General features: G+C 48.3%; 3 non-coding genes across 3 annotated transcripts; 1 reads left to right on the forward strand and 2 right to left on the reverse strand.

Moving 5' to 3' along the window:
• Nucleotides 1-698: 698 nt before the first annotated feature.
• Nucleotides 699-780, reverse strand: trnal-uag (transfer RNA leucine (anticodon UAG)). Its single transcript has one exon. It is a non-coding gene; the product is annotated as a tRNA-Leu (tRNA).
• A 10,670-nt stretch (nt 781-11,450) lies between these two features.
• Nucleotides 11,451-11,614, forward strand: LOC148824461 (U1 spliceosomal RNA). Its single transcript, XR_016093474.1, has one exon. It is a non-coding gene; the product is annotated as a U1 spliceosomal RNA (small nuclear RNA).
• Nucleotides 11,615-12,237: 623 nt separating this feature from the next.
• Nucleotides 12,238-12,356, reverse strand: LOC148824462 (5S ribosomal RNA). The gene has a single exon (XR_016093028.1). It is a non-coding gene; the product is annotated as a 5S ribosomal RNA (ribosomal RNA).
• Nucleotides 12,357-15,640: the final 3,284 nt, after the last annotated feature.

The following is a 15,640-nucleotide window of genomic DNA, read 5'->3' on the forward strand; positions in this document are numbered from 1 at the left end:
ACCTCTGACGGCCACGACCACTCTAATCTCTCCGTCTGTGTTCTCAAAGACGGTTTTCCGAACTCAGAAAGACCACCGAAACCAAAATTATTCTGCAGCTAGGATCACACATTCACATTCTCCCTTCCCTTAACGACAGACTACTGTTCTTTTAAATTTTCTCCATTCATTGGAAGTTTCATTTCACACCTCTCTGCACCCATTCTGACTTCACACCTCTTGATTGGCCTCTCTTTCTGTCCCCTGCTCCCGCCTCTCACTCCTCCTCCCTCCCCACCTTTGTTCTCCCGCTACTTTACCTTTGCCTACTGCCCTGTCTCTCTCACACCTGAAGAAGGCTCCATGGCTGAAACGTTGTGTTCTCTTTCTTCTTTTTTTCAGCATGGAATAAACCTATTACTTGTTCCTTTGCAGCCTACGCATGCTGACGCAGCTACCCACCAATATTAAATGTACTTGCCGCCACACTACCATGTGCACTGGCTCAAAAGTGATCTCGGCAGACGTTGTTCCCTACATAAAGCTGAAAGTGCCAAAGAGAATTTCTCTTGAGAAAACTAAATATTTTTTCTTCCTTGATGTTAAGCTGACAGCCTATCTTTTAGAATGTCTATCTCTAAACACGTCACGCAGCCTCTCAACAGACTAACAAAAAGAGCTTTTACTGATCGTATTGCATGTCTTAAAACACTAACATTTGGCAGTGGTGGGACTCGAACCCACGCCCCCAGAGAGACTGGAGCCTAAATCCAGGGCCTTAGACTGCTCAGCCACACTACCTTCCACCATGCCCATCTTCCTCACGTTGTTGGCTTGGCCTGGGGGGGCTTCAGCTCTTGTCATCGGATCTAATGGTATCATGACATGTGGAAGTGACTGCACCTTCATCCTCCAAGCTGCTTTCAATAGCACAAACGGTACTTTCACCAGCACAAACGTAGCAATAACGAAAGAGGTGGGATTCATCCTTTGTGCTGTTTGTAGGGGCGCAACTCCACTGGGATCTACTGAATTGAAGAGCAAAAATCAAAATCCTCTGCTATTACTGTTGCTTTTTTCATAGTTTCTTCAAATCCTTCATTTGAACGTCAATTTTGAAGGATATTGATGATAATACCACATAAATTGTGGTTTTCCTGTGATCGCCAATTTTTTTCAAATACCAGCCTTTTTTACAGTTCCTTGCTTGTTTCACAAGGTGTAATTGCCCCCCTCGCATCCTCAGCTAACATATTTTAAAATTACAATATATTATACAGCATGCATGTTTACATTTATATTAAAATTAAAGTAAATATACCAGAATACATACAGTGCTAACCCAATAATTCTTGTGAGGTTCTCCAACAAATCTGCCTTGTTATTTTAACATGTTTCAGCTGAGGGCGCAACGGGAGTATAAATGAATTTTCCCGCCAGCCATTCAAAGACCAAATTCCATGAGTGAACATTATTTTCTCAGACATTGCCAGCATTGGACTTTGCTGGTGGTATTGAATTACTGTATGTCCACAACTGTTGTAGTAGTTTCTTCTTGAAGTTCGACTCGTGCAAAGCACTCGTAATATCATAGGTGTTAAAGTTTCGCTGAGTCTAATCGACGTAATTGAAGCTGTTTTGTTATTCTGTTGTAAAAGCCGAAACCCGAAACAATAGTAGTGTTAAGAGGAAATGCTTCCTAACAGCTGACAAGTGCTCCTAGTTAGTGTCATGGTGTGTATCCCTGCCTATCATTGGGAGACGGGTAGCTTTTTTAAACTCAGATTCCAATCTTCAATGCTTTGTGTGAGAGCTTACATAACTTTCCTTTTCTCACTTTTTCTGACGACTATTCCAAAGGGGCACCCTGTCAATTCCGAATACTTTTAAAAAATCTGCCTGCATGTTTGATTATTGTCATTTCATTTCGAAAAAGTTCAAATAATGATCACGAACAAAAAAGGGATAAAGATGCGAGTCAATCTTGAATCAGAGCTGGGTGACACGGTCTTCTGTTCTGATATGGTTGTACGAGAAACAGGAGGAATCGCCAATCTCCTATAGAACATGAGTTGAATCAGGAGTGAGACATTTCGTATACTTGTGCATATGTCAACGCCAGACCTACATCGTAAAACTAAATTAAAAACTAACATTAAGTTGTCAGAGACATTCATTTATATACAAACAAGAGACAGACCGAGTAGTAATTCTACATTAGTTCAGGTGGGTAAACCTGAACTAACTAGCTAATAAACCTATTAATAATTCTACATTAACAGTGTCCTACACTGATCAGACTAATTGAAATGGTCTGATTCAGAGCCTGTGCAGTTCGTGCTTATTACAACAACGCCAGTTCTGAACCCTCATCACCGAACTGAGCACAAGTTCAGCTGTTCTCCAGCTTTGTTACGCATAGTTTTTCATTGCAATTAAGTTCAGAGCAGGAGCTGATCTCCAGACAGTACAGTGTTAAGTTGTCTGCAGCCTCATGCGAATTTCGACAACTTTTCCCAAAGTGTTTTCTATAGATTTCAGGTGCAGTTCATTTATATAAAAGAATGTAAGTGGTATAAACGCAATGAGCCAGACGGCAGTCGAACCTATAATCTTCTGACGCAAGGCCTGACGCGTTATTCATTACGCCACTGACCCTGCTATTGGAGGGCCAAAAAAACACGTTTTCTATATTTTTGTCTGTTTAAAAATCACTCTAAAAAAGACAAAGGGTTTGTGTGTCACGCTAAAATTCCGCTTCATTTCGAATGCAAATAAAAACCGTTTTGTTCCAAGAAATCGTAAATTTGTCACATCCTTCATACTATACTTCTCTCTTGTATTAGTAAAGCATTTTGATTTAAACTGAACACACCTAAGTGTATAGGTGTATAGGTTTCATCTATACACTTACACATAATAAGTATACGAATAAGTACTCGGAAGAAGCTGCAGCTCAGGTATTAGAGAGATTTAAAATCGGATCGGAGGATTTAGAGTCCAGACTGCAAACCGACAGCTGACACAGGTCTTCTATAGGACCGTTTTGATTTCCTCTACTTTGTCCCCGTGATGTCATTGTCCTGCTCGCAGCCGAGCCCGACACACGTCTGGTTTCTGTCGCTGGGTGCACACCCTACGGTCCATGCAGGTCCTAATACCCCAGTACAATGACGGGGACACTAAACTGTAAACAGGTGCCGTCCTACCGGGGTAAAGTTAGCTTGAAATTCGAAAACGATTTTGGCACGCCTGTAGCGTTTACACGAAACCTCTTAGAATCGCGAGAATACTTGCTTTGTGTATAAAATACATTGTGAATGCTTTCTCAGCCTTTACTTTTTCGTTTATATGACATTTTTTTGACCAAGCACGAATATTCTTTTGTCCATATCTTCGCAACGGAAGCACAGAACGCCTTCAAACCAAATGCATTTTAAAGACCACAACATGTGGATATTTCCACATCCTCTACATCAAAGTATCAGTGAGCTAATTATCTTTTTTTAAACCGCCGGTTTTTCATCGACGCGTAATTACGCACTAACTGGAACCCGGGGGACCGCTGTATACACAAGTTCACAATGCGAGAAATACTGTTCAATACGGCTTCATGTGAAAAACCCGTATATAACCATAGGCAACAGAATAGCGCAGTCTCCAATTACTCAGACTGTAAGCTCGGGAATTCTGCCGTGACCTGGATTCGAACTGGGGTTGTTGTGGCCACAACGCAAAGTACTGATCCCTATACGATCATGGCGAGTTACCGAGACACACGTGGGTGGGCGGAAAAGGCTGTGCTCTCTTCGTGTGACATAATTCAGAAAAGTCCTGACGTTGCATTTCAACTGAGCCCCAGTATACATCGACCCTTTGACAACTCTCTTGCATGTTTTCTCATATTTATGTAGTTCGCTTGCATGATGCCTGGAACAGTGTGGTTGTGTGCTCCCCTATGGTCTCGCAGTTAGGATTCCTGGTTTTCCCCCAGGCGGCCCGGGTTCGATTCCTGGTATGGGCACGTGTCAGTTTTGCCTCCTGCTTTCCAAAAGATCAGCACCGTGTACGAAGGAGCCACATTAAAACCACTCGAACGTGCAAAACGTGCGAGAAGAGGGGGAGCTTGTTTCCAACCGAAGACTTCTTGCGTGTGAGACAAACAAACAGTTATACAGTTAATTAAATCATCAAACCGGCTGAGGAGCTGAGAGCTCGGTGGGAAATAAAACCAGGAGATACTCTTTAACCTTCAGGATCAGGCGTCTGATCCTCCTGGCTTCTATTCTGTGGAGATTTGTTTAAAATGCTTAAAAGAGCTCATTACAGGGACTTGTGCCCTTTCTCTTCTGCTCTACGGAAGTATGCTATAGAATTATTTTAGTCTGTGAAGTAAACTTTTTTTTTGGTTTAATGAATTTTATTCCTTGGTTTGTCGCTCTCCATTTTCAGCTGTTACGAATCGCCATTATTATTGGAGATGTTATATTTGTAAGAAAAGCCCCCCGGGCTCCGGACAGGAGTCTCCTCCAGCGGAGACATGTCTGCTCCGTCAGAAAGAGCGCTGTGATGTCATGGACACCAGCCAGAGCACCAGGATCAGAGAGCGAGACCGCGGGAGGCGAGTGGAGCGCACGGAGGAGAGTTATTGATCACTTATCTATCGACAATTAATTAATTCAACTGAAGAACCGTAGAATTAACGATTAACTTCACCGATTGGTGAGTACTGATTCTTTTCCCGTTCTTGACCCTGTTTTTAATATCTAGAAAACGGTCAATACCGCCTGAATCGATCAATTACAGTACCATAGTCTGTTTAGTGTTAATAATGTTCAATCCGAAATTAAAGAATGGTTATTCAAATTATTATTTAGGAATTTAATCCTAGAGCTAGAGAATTATATTCCAAGTTGATAAATTTGTTTAAGTAACAGTTGAAATGCATTTTCCATTTGTTTACAAATCATCAGTATGGTAACCACGGCGACACGCACCACGTCACTGTGCCCGGCGAGGCGTCTCGCCTTCGTCACAAAGAGCGGTGTGACGTCACGGACAGCTACTAATACTAATGCTAGTGTATTCCTGTTAATATTAGTGAGAGTACCACTGGTAGTTTTAATATTAATGCTAGTGTTCATGTGAGTATTAATGATGATAGCGCTACTGATAGTTTTAATGCTAGTATTCATGTAATATTAGTGCTTATTATAGATTTACTGTTAGACTATTTACACTAGTAGTTCAGGTGGGTAGCTGCGTCAGCATGCATAGGCTGTTAATACAGCTGAACAGCTGTGATTTAAGGCCACAATTCCTGCTGGGCTAGCATGAAAAAATGTCATATAATGATATGACAGCATATTTTTAGAGAGGGACATATTATCTTCAGTAAAACTGCACTATCTCTTCACTCCCCTGTCTTTAGAAAATGGGCCTGTTTCGACAGAGCTTTACTGGAACTGCAGGTCAGATTGTGCAGTGAGTTTGTGGTTTGTGCAGTGCAGTGTGATGAGGTATAGAGAAAGACACATGGGGGAGCCCAGTGTTCAGATCTCTAGCGCTGTACAGAGACACACAGGGAGTCCAGTCAGAGCTCTATTGCTGTACAGTGAGACACACAGTGGAGCCCAGTGCTCAGAGCTCTAGTGCTGTACAGAGATACACGGGGAGTCCAGTCAGAGCTCTGTTCCTGTACAGTGAGGCACACAGGGGAGCCCAGTGTTCAGAGCTCTACAGGGTGACAGGTCTTCTACCCACAAAGCTGCCTCAGGGCTCTAACAGCTCTCTCAGTGTGTCTTTCAGGGCTGAACAGGAGGGGCTATTCCTGTCAGAATGGAGGCTGACTCTTAGAGCTCCAGAGTCAGTATGAGGAGAAGCTCCCAGACCTGACTGCTGCCAGAGCCTCTGAGCCTGAGTGGCCATGAGCCCTGAGCTCCTCAGCAGCTGAGAAAAGCCTCCTGTCTCCTGTGGTCACAGTGTGGTTGTACACCTGCACTGTCTTCCTGCTCCTTCTCCTCTCTCTCCCACTTCCTGTCTCTCTCGCTGTGTTTGCTCTTATCTGTCCATCTCTCTCTCCTTTTCTCTCACTCTGACAGTCTGTGCAGAGTATCTGAATGGGATGTAACATTGATCGGCAAAGGAAAAGACTTCTCACAGGCAGAATAAAAAAATGTATCTCCTCTCAGTCAGATTCACAGCTCAGACTCACACACAGAGCATTGGATCCCTCAGTACTTTACCAAAACTCCTACCTCCTGAACAGACAGAAGCTCATCTCCATCCTTCTCTTTATCCTGACAATCTGAGTTCTTCAGTTGAATTGTATTCTAGGTATTAAAAACAGGGTCAAAATGGGAAAATAATTCGTTCTCACCAGTCAGTGAAGTTAATCGATGATTCTACGGTTCTTCAGTTGAATTAATTGGTTGTGAGTATTGCCACTCTTAACAGTGTATTATGATTCTCAGCAGCAGCAGACCAATGGTTGTGTCTACAATAGTGACCAGTTGACCTGGCTTTAGCTCTGAGCAGTGGGACTCAGATCACACAGAAGACCTGTCTGTGTGTGATTCCACACCAGCCCTGGGATTCAGCGTCTCCCACACATCTCTCATGGGGAGTCTTATAAATATACAGTTAAACAGAGTCTGATAACAGTTATACAGTTAATTAAATCATCAAACCAGCTGAGGAGCTGAGAGCTCGGGTGGAAATAAAACCAGAAGATACTCTTCAACCTTCAGGATCAGGTGTCTGATCCTCCTGGCTTCTATTCTGTGGAGATTCGTTTAAAATGCTTAAAAGAGCTCATTACAGGGACTTGTGCCCTTTCTCTTCTGCTCTCCGGGAGTATGCTATACAATTATTTTAGTCTGTGAAGTAAACTATTTTTTTTGGTTTAATGAATTTTATTCCTTGGTTTGTCGCTCTCCATTGCCAGCTGTTACGAATCGCCTTTATTATTGGAGATGTTATATCTGTAAGAAAAGCCCCCTGGGCTCCGGACAGGAGTCTCCTCCAGCAGAGACATGTCTGCTCCATCAGAAAGAGCGCTGTGACGTCATGGACACCAACTAGAGCACCAGGATCAGAGAGCGAGACTGCGGGAGGCGAGCGGAGCGCACGGAGGAGAGTTATTGATCACTTATCTATCGACAATTAATTAATTCAACTGAAGAACCATAGAATAATCGATTAACTTCACGGATTGGTGAGTACTAATTCTTTTCCCGTTTTGACCCTGTTTTTAATATCTAGAAAACAGTCAATACAACCTGTGACGATCAATTACCATAGTGCCTTTTAGTGTTAACAATGTTCAATCCGAAATGAAAGAACTATTATTCAAATGATTGTTTAGGAATTGTATGCTAGAACTTAAAAATTATGTTCCAAGTTGATAAATTTGTGTAGGTAACAGTTTAAATGCATTTTCCCACTGTTTACAAATCATCAGTATGGTAACCACAGTAACAGGCGCCACGTCACTGGCCACGGCTAGGTGTCTCGCCTTCGTCACAAAGAGCGGTGTGACGTCATGGACAGCAACTAATACTAATATTAGTGTCTTCATGTTAAAATTAGTGTGAGTACAATCGGTAGTTTTAATATTAATGATAGTTTTCATGTGAGTATTAATGATGATAGTGCTATTGATTGTTTTAATGCTAGTATTCCTGTTAATATTAGTGATAATTACAGAGATAAGGTTAGATTATTTACACTAGTAGTCATGTTAGTTTTAGTGATAGCATTACTGTTATTATTAGTATTATTAGTGTAGTAGTATTTTGTGTCAGTGTTAGAGAGGATGATAGTGTAAGTCTTAGTGATAGTGTTACTGTTGCAATATTAGTGGTATTTGTATTAGTGTTATTTATAGTGTACTTGTGAGTGCTTCCTGCTTTTACTTCAACGCGTGTCCTTATGTCGAGTCGTGTGCCGTGCAGAGGCTCTGAAAGCGAGAGCAATGAAAAGGTGCACAATCCTGTGAAAGAAGACACAGTGAAAGGCAGTCTGATCCTCTAAGGAGGTAGAAGCAGAACTAGCAAATGTAAGACGGCTAAGCCCCCTCTCTTTAAGCCCAGGTTCGATCTGTCTCCCAGAATCACCAGGGCGCGCGCACACACACACCAGTACCGTTGAAGTGTTCTGCTTCATTTCTAAGGGCTACTCAACATTCACTCTTACCCCGAGAAAAGAAAAGAGAGCGTCCGCAGCAACAACAGCTCGAGTCTAAGCAGCCCCCATCTCCCCTGCTCCGCTCTGCTCTGCTCTGCTCTGCTCTGCTCTGCGGCTCCTGCGGAGTGGAGTCCTACCTGGAGCCGTGTGGCAGGCGGTGGCTCCCGTCGCTCTGTCTGTGCGTCGTGTCCAAGGGCTCCTGGGAGGAAGAGAGTGCCCTGCCACTCGGAGGTTTTCCACGGTCTGTGTGAGGAGGGGCAGGTGTATCCAGTAGCTTATTGAGCGGAAGCCTGGGGCGTCGGAGAGCTGTGATCGTGCAGACTTTGAAGTGTCACCTCTTTGTCTGCTTTCCCACCCCCCCTCCGCCCAAGTTCTGGTCCAATCTGGCCTGGCAACCCCTCACACCTGCACGTGTCACAACCTAAGGTGTGGTCATGAGACACCCGTGGGGTGTTGTTCTGTTCTTGCTAATTGTTTCCTGCCTGTCGCAGGCAGGAGTCCACATGAGCAAGATGCGCTGGACAGAGCTCAGAGGGCGCAGCTGGGTGGCTTTCCTTCTGAGTGACGTTCCTGCAACACTCTCCCGCTCCTCTTGGTGTGCTCATGCCGCAACACAGGAAGGCTGGAGCAGGTGGCTGTGGGCTGTGTGCACCGCCGAAATAGCTCAGTTGGGAGACCAGGTGGAAAAAAACAGCCTCTTTTTGCACGCTCCCGTACTTCACAAAGGACTTGAGCCACCGGTCATTTGTTCCCAATGTATTTCCGGTGCCTTCATGCACTCTTGTACCAAACGCACGTACTTCTGTACGCGGAGCCGATCATTTGCAATTGGGCTGTGCCGACAGACCAGGAAGAGCTCTGTCGGCTCAAAAGCAGCGCAGCACCTGCGAGAACAAAAGAAAGATTAGCATCCAGCGGGGGCCTCTTAGTGAGCCGAAAGTCTCATCAAGAATCGGCTCCAGCAACAGGGCTGGGCGGATTGTTCCATTCTCCGACCACTCTCGGTGTAAACAAGTCCCTCCTGGTCTCTGCTTGAAATGCACTTTCCTGCATTTGCTTTGGTGTAACTGGCTTCCCCTGCATGGGCGAATGTGAAGAAGATTCTTAGTAAGTCATTGAAGAAAACCAAGAAGAGGTCGGAGTGGCCTCTGTCATTCATCAACCATCCAGTCAGGCAGTACTCCTCCTATTCTGCCAGGACCCGGAATCGAACCGGGGTTGTTGCGGCCACAACACAAAATACTGGCCACTATACGATCACAGCGAGTTACCGAGACAGAAACAGGGGGGTGGGAAAGGATGTACTCTCTTCGTGTGACACAAGTCGGAAAAGTCCTGACGTTGCATTTCAACTGAGCCCTAGTATACATCGACCCTTCGACACTCTGAGTGCCAACTCTCTTGTGTGTTTTCTCCACCAAGCAGGTCATGAAGGCAGCAATTACAGTTTGCTTACATGACGCACGCACAACATGGCTGTATGCTCCCATATGGTCTAGCGGTTACGATACCTGATCTTCACCCAGGTGGCCTGGTTTCAGCTCCTTGTATGAGAACGTGTCAGTTTTGCCTCCTGCTTTCCAAAAGATCAGCACCGTGTACGAAGGAGCCGTATTTAAACCATTCGATCATGTGCAAAACGTACGAGAAGAGGGGGCGCATGTTTTCAACCGAGGACCTCTCGCGTGTGAGCCGAACTGATCATCGCTGCAGCTCGGAAACCTGCAGGAGGTGGGAGGGGTGACTCTGGTAGACAGTGTTGACCTTCGGCAATAGGATTTATACTCTCTAAGATGATATTTGCACTTTCTGGAGTGGAGATTTTCTCCAGTTCAGTAGCCCGATTTTGTCGATTGTGTGGAGAGGGCTGTAGAATGTGGGGCCGCCTTTCCTTCTCCGTCCACGACAGGCATGCTGGGCTCTGGTGTGAGAGCGCGGTCAATCAGCGCACTCCAACATAAATACTGGAAGCAGCTGAATAGCTTTGGCGAAGCTCAGCGCTTGGCCACTGGGCACGAGTTCCCATCGTTCTCTTTCTCAGCCCAAAACGCAAGCAAGACACCAGCAGCAGCCCCTGCATGTTTCCGTAGTGTAGCGGTTATCACATTCGCTGTGTGACTCTGTTGGTGAAGCTCTTCTGTGCCTAAACCTGTAGGAGGAGCTTCTCCCAGACAGCCCTGTCAGTCTCACAGTGCACATCCTCTCCCTGAGACACTGACACAAGGAGGGTCGGGACCTCAGTTTTCTGCCTCCCCCGAAGGACGGCGCCTGTTTGCGCAGTAGAGTGTCACCATCAGGATGCTGGGGCATAAGAAAGCCACATGGACCGCAGGGTGAGTGCTCCGTACTGGTCCCAGTAACACCTCTTGCAGGAGCAGCAGCAACCTGAGCTTTTCCGGGGGGAATCTCCCATCCGGGTGCCGGCTAGGCTCACACCTGCACTTGAAAAGGCCGACAAATGACTCGTTCCCGCCGGAGCTGAATGTACCTGCATGTGTCGTGTTGTCTACTTCCCCCGCCCCGCTGTGTTTGCTGTATTGTCTTTGAAGCCGGCCCCCGAGACGAGACGGGCTGTTCCTGTGCCCCAATTAACACTTTACAGGTGCCATTCCCCGGCATTGTGGCCATTGTCGGTGGTCACACGCGATAAGATAAGGTGGAGGAGAGCGGGGCATGCCCAGCGCCAGACATTCAAAGAGGGAGCTGTGCGAGGTGAGGTGAGGTGCGACACGCCGGAGCCCCGACGCTGCTAATGCGGAGCACTTGTTGAACTGGCATTGAAAGGACGTGTGCGCACGGAGCGAGCCTTCCCTGCGGCGGAGCGTGGAAACTTTCTCCCCGCGCTGCAGGAGTTGTGTGCGCTGCAGCGGTGCCGAGAGAACAGCACAGAAGGCAGCAGGCTCTGGAGAGCGGGTAAGAGACAAACCTTGTGGGCAGGCGAGCAGGCCCGTTTTTTGGAAATTGCTGAAAAGGCTCCGGTGTTTGTTCGGTGTGTGGCAGGCGCACGACGCGAGCTTGCGTAACGATCTGCCGGTCTGGTGTTATGCGAATGAGGCCGAATTGCGTCCCGGGACATGCTGCAAATGCGCATTGGCGACTGCAGATGTGTAGGAAACGGCGCGCTCGTTTTCTCGTTTTGCCCACCCTTTTGAGTGTTAGTGTGGCGTGTGAGTGTGCGAAAGAGTGGGCCCAGCAGGAGGCGGTGGTGTGCGGGGCGAGGAGCTGGCCTAGGCTGCGCGCTTTGTGCTGTGGGTGCGGGCCGCTTGCAGGGGCTTGTACAGCTCATACTTACCTGGCAGGGGAGATACCTTGATCAAGAAGGAGGTTCACCCAGAGCGAGGCTCGGCCATTGCACTCCGGCTGTGCTGACCCCTGCGAATTCCCCAAATGTGGGAATCTCGACTGCACAATTTCTGGTAGTGGTGGACTGCGTTCGCGCTCTCCCCTGATGTGCTTGGTCCAATATCAGATACGGAAGAGTTATGACACCACGAGCTGCGATAGGATCCCAGTTCGAAAGGAGTCGATGCCACTGCTGGTTCCCGGTTTCTTTTAGTTAGAGGTCCGGAGAAGCATTTCAAGCTGGTTACGCTACTCCTTCCGGACATTCATTCCCTTTTCAAAGTCAGTCATTTTGCTGTAGTCTGCATTATTTAGGCTGATTATCGAGGTTAGCCTTTATTTGGTCATGGGAGCCTCAGTACTGTATGCTAATTCTCAAGACAGTTTCACCCGTTTTCTGATTGCTAGGTTCTGTACCAGTGCAGACATGTCAAACAGTGAATGGCTGTACCTCTATTGTATCCGTGCTCAATGAATGAAATCAGTAATAAATGAATATATGTATAGTTATACGAAAAACAAGTGGTTTATCGACTCATCTTCATTTGCAGATTTAGTGGCAGCTTCGATATTCGTTTTACAAATGGGTTTTTTTTTATAAGGGTCACACACATGCCATAGCAACAAAACATCTCTAGAGATGAGGCTATAGATCACCTTTCCATCCTCCAGGTTTTCCTCCCAAAACCTACGGTACCAACAGCGACCCCTGCTGGCCGAGAGAGCAAAAGCTTGCAGCACCTGGTATTCCCAGGCAGTCTCCCATCCAAGTACTAACCAGGCCCAACCCTGCTTAGCTTCCAAGATCAGACGAGATTGGGAACATTCAGGGTGGTGTGGCCGCAAGCAAAAGCCATGGCGCCTGACTCGCTACTTGAAGCTGTGTGTGGCTGGGGCTCCGCGCCCCCCGAGCGGGACTGAAGGATCGTTCGTGTGCAGCTCTTTGGAAAGGAGCTTCTTTCCAAATCGCATTGTGTACCTGGATGTTGGCGAATGTGCTCCCTTGTGTTGACTTGTCCCGCACTGGAGGAGAACAAACAAACTGCTCGGAGGAGCACAAGGCAAGTCTTCACAAGACAAAAACCTCCAATGCACAGCACTCAAAACATTTCTGGGCTGTCGCGTGTTTATTTCAGCACATAAAGCGCACCAGTCCAACACGTCGGCCGGGCGCGCGGCGCCTCCGCCCTCTTGTGGCCTTGCGGCGTCAGAGCAAGAGGCTCCTTCTCGCTGCCTTTCCGCTGTGTTGCAGAGCCCTGAGAGGGAACCTGGAGCGCACACTTTGTGGGGGGCGGGAGACCGCGTTCGCGCTCTGCCCCCGATCTCTTGCGCGAGTGCTAAATCTCACGGCGCCAGCCAGCAGCCAGGAGACAAGTACAATATCGCGGGACAGGGGGGCCTCGTCATTGATTGTTACATATGAGACGGGGATTAGGAGGAGACCCCGACTGATTGGTAAAGGGGAACACTAACACCAGAGTGACACCCGCGGCGTCTCATTTTGAGAGACGCCCTGGGATTTCTTAATGGCCAAGGAGGGTCGGGACCTCGGTTTTACGCCTCCCCCGAAGGACGGCGCCTGTTTGTGCAGCAGAGTGTCGCCATCAGGATGCTGGGGCATAAGAAAGCCACACAGACCGCAGGGTGAGCGCTCCCTACTGGTCCCAGTCACACGTCTTGCAGGAGCAGCAGCAACCTGAGCTTTTCCGGGGGGAATCTCCCATCCGGGTGCCGGCTAGGCTCACACCTGCTGGGCTGCCGTGGGTGAGCCCAGTCGAGAGTCGCAGGGTGAGATCTAGTCACCGGGGAGAAACGATACAAGCGAAGGATTACTCGGCTCCCAGCACTTGAAAAGGCTGACAAATGACTCGTTCCGCCGGAGCTGAATGTACCTGCATGTGTCGTGTCGTCTACTTCCCCCGCCCCGCTGTGTTTGCTGTATTGTCTTTGAAGCCGGCCCCCGAGACGAGACGGGCTGTTCCTGTGCCCCAATTAACACTTTACAGGTGCCATTCCCCGGCATTGTGGCCATTGTCGGTGGTCACACGCGATAAGATAAGGTGGAGGAGAGCGGGGCATGCCCAGCGCCAGACATTCAAGGAGGGGGCTGTGCGGGGTGAGGTGAGGTGCGACACGCTGGAGCCCCGACGCTGCTAATGCGGAGCACTTGTTGAACTGGCATTGAAAGGACATGTGCGCACGGAGCGAGCCTTCCCTGCGGCGGAGCGTGGAAACTTTCTCCCCACGCTGCAGGAGTTGTGTGCACTGCAGCGGTGCCGAGAGAACAGCACAGAAGGCAGCAGGCTCTGGAGAGCGGGTAAGAGACAAACCTTGTGGGCAGGCGAGCAGGCCCGTTTTTTGGAAATTGCTGAAAAGGCTCCGGTTTTTTTTCGGTGTGTGGCAGGCGCACGACGCGAGCTTGCGTAGCGATCTGCCGGTCTGGTGTTATGCAAATGTGGCCGAATTGCGTCCCGGGACATGCTGCGAATGCGCATTGGCGACTGCAGATGTGTAGGAAACGGCGCGCTCGTTTTCTCGTTTTGCCCACCCTTTTGAGTGTTAGTGTGGCGTGTGAGTGTGCGAAAGAGTGGGCCCAGCAGGAGGCGGTGGTGTGCGGGGCGAGGAGCTGGCCTAGGCTGCGCGCTTTGTGCTGTGGGTGCGGGCCGCTTGCAGGGGCTTGTACAGCTCATACTTACCTGGCAGGGGAGATACCTTGATCAGCCTGTAGGTGGAGTTGTTGGATTGTTTTCTTGTTTTGTGGAAGCAGTGTTTGTTTTGCAGTTTACGAAATGGCAACTTTTGGATCCCGCAAGAATGCTGTGCGTGTTGAGCTTTTGGATGACCTTTTCATGGATCGTATGCAGTTCAGCAGAAAAGTGTTGCAGAAGGAACTTGGCTTTGAACCTCGGCACTTGGATTTCATCTTCGCTCTCCCAGGTCAGAAAGCATTTGAGGTTGTATTTGCTACCTATCCTCTGTTTGAACAATGTGTGGATGTGTTTGAGGCAAAAAGAGGGAAAGTTCCTGCTCTTGAGAAGATCAACTTGCAGCCTTTGACACAGAGAGAGAGGAAAACCGTGCATGTTGTTATGTTCTCGGAACTGGCAAAGACGGAGGACATTCACACCTGGCTTAACCAGTACTGCACCGTCCACCATGGAACTGAGGTTAGAGATGTTGACGGTATAAAAACAGGAGCAAGGAAATTTGAGGTTCGCTTGCTACCGGACAATGTAAATGGAGGCTTAAGGCACCTGCCCTCTACAATCCGGCTGGGCGCCTGCAATGGCTATGTTTTTTATGTGGGACAACCAAAGGTGTGTCGGCGCTGTGGTGCTGTGGGACACCTGGCATCGTCCTGCACTGTGAAATGCTGCAAGACCTGTGGCAAACAGGGACATTTAGCCTCTGACTGTTCAATGCTGCCAAAGTGCAATTTATGTGGCTCGGAAGGACACGTTTTTAAGAACTGCCCTCACGCCTACGCCAATAAACTCAAAATGAGAAAGGATGAGGCAGTGCTTGTTTCAGCCAAACCGGCCCGAAAAGCCAAAGCAAACAACAAGTCAAACAAAGAACCCTTGTTGGACAAAGACTCTCAGCCTCCAGCCAGGATCAGTCCTGCTGTGGCTCCGGGGCCGGTGGAAGAAAGATCCACTACACCCCCACAACCGCAGACTGCACCAGACAAGCACGAGGGTTTGAAAACCCCCGAGAACAGCGAGGACCCCTCCCCCACTCCTGCTCCTCAGAACGAGGGCCAGTGTGGGGCCCCCCGGTGGAGCGGGTCCAGCGAGGATACCCAGGATTCAGCGGAGCTGCTTTTCCCAGACTCTGCAAGTGCTACAGATGCCCTCCTCTCCTCCATCCAGTCCATCACGGAGGATCTGCAGCAGCTGGTGGGTGAGGGGGAAGAGGAGACTGGTGCATCGGCTGCACCCCTTTCCCCTCAGTGCTCCCAGGAGCTGGACGTGAGGAAAAGGAAAAATGACTCTGTTTTCTCCCCGAGCGAGGAGGAAGGAGAGCATGGCGATGGGGACAGCTGGAACCCCTCCACCCCTCCCTCTACCCCCTTCCTTGAAATGGACTCCGTGAACGCTTTTACTGCTGCCACCCTGATGAAGGCTCATTC

The sequence above is a fragment of the Atractosteus spatula genome, chromosome 10 (assembly GCF_055471065.1).
Source record: "Atractosteus spatula isolate fAtrSpa1 chromosome 10, fAtrSpa1.hap1, whole genome shotgun sequence".
Taxonomy (NCBI): domain Eukaryota; kingdom Metazoa; phylum Chordata; class Actinopteri; order Semionotiformes; family Lepisosteidae; genus Atractosteus; species Atractosteus spatula.